Source organism: Aulostomus chinensis, chromosome 15 (assembly GCF_037954235.1).
Source record: "Aulostomus chinensis isolate RoL2024-O1b breed Wild chromosome 15, RoL_Achi_v1.0, whole genome shotgun sequence".
Lineage (NCBI taxonomy): Eukaryota > Metazoa > Chordata > Actinopteri > Syngnathiformes > Aulostomidae > Aulostomus > Aulostomus chinensis.
In genome coordinates, this window is record NC_141334.1 from 13,382,340 (window position 1) to 13,383,475 (window position 1,136).

Genomic DNA, 1,136 nt, shown 5'->3' on the forward strand with positions numbered 1-1,136 from the left:
CAGAGCTGCATGTTAATTCAGATCAAAATGTCTACTAGGTACACAAAAAAGCCCTTTCCCTCTGATCTTTTCATTATCTCACATTGTTAACCTTTGGCTACCTCTAAAATGCAAGCTGGTCTACTACAACTCTACTGTGTTGAAGCAAGACAGATGCAGCTCTCCCTCTGCAGACTGTGAGACATGTCATCTGCTTTCTGGAGGCTCCAGTTACCTTCAAGAAGCTCATCTCTGTTACACTAACTGTATATTTAGAAGTACATCACATACTGGGCAACTCACATAGCACATTCCAAAAATCGGTCTGCTGCCTTGTAGCTACAGTGACATGACTTATATTACTCACACTCCTAATTTAATGGCATGTTTAGTCTCTTGACTAGATCCTCATAGTTAGTACTTTTTAGAAGTGTCTTTGTAAAATGTTCGACATCTGTCGGAAATCAAAGTTAAAGGACTTAGCTTGCCGCAGATCCAAGTCCATGTTTGAGTTTTATGGGTATTGTCTGCCTCCAGCCCTCTAACCCCACCACAGAGTAGTCTACAGACAGTGTCGCGACTGGATCCCTGCTGCTAAGGTGGTGAGGCTCTCCTGTGTGTATTAATACCCTGGACAGTCTGTCACCTGTTCACCTTGATGCACCACATGAGCTTATGTATGTTGTTTCACATACACATTTGTGTCTTAACCATCATGACTTCAGGAATCGCCCCGGTTTTTAACTCTAAACTGAATGACTGAAACGAGAATCTTGGTAATACCGCAGTTTATTCTGAAATATGATATTAAGTCTTATTTAGCAGTGCAGTGCTTGTTGTGAGCTTTCACAAAACCTCTCCAAACCTCTAGTCTTTGGTCTCTTAGATTTCACTGTAATCTAAGGGTTCTCTTCCACTTTGATCTCTGAGTTCAGACTTTGATTTTGAGTGTTTTATCTCATATCTGACTTTGCCGTTTGATTTTTATCTCTAATTGCTGACATCAAAGCATGTCTCATCTCAGTCTGTCATCCTGTAATCTCAGTCACTCTAAATGAAACATTGTCTGCCTGGCTGTCATCATCAGTGACATGTTGTTGTCATCTTAGGATGCCATCCAGCATCCTCTCACTCTGTCATCTCAGTCAGCTCGGCTG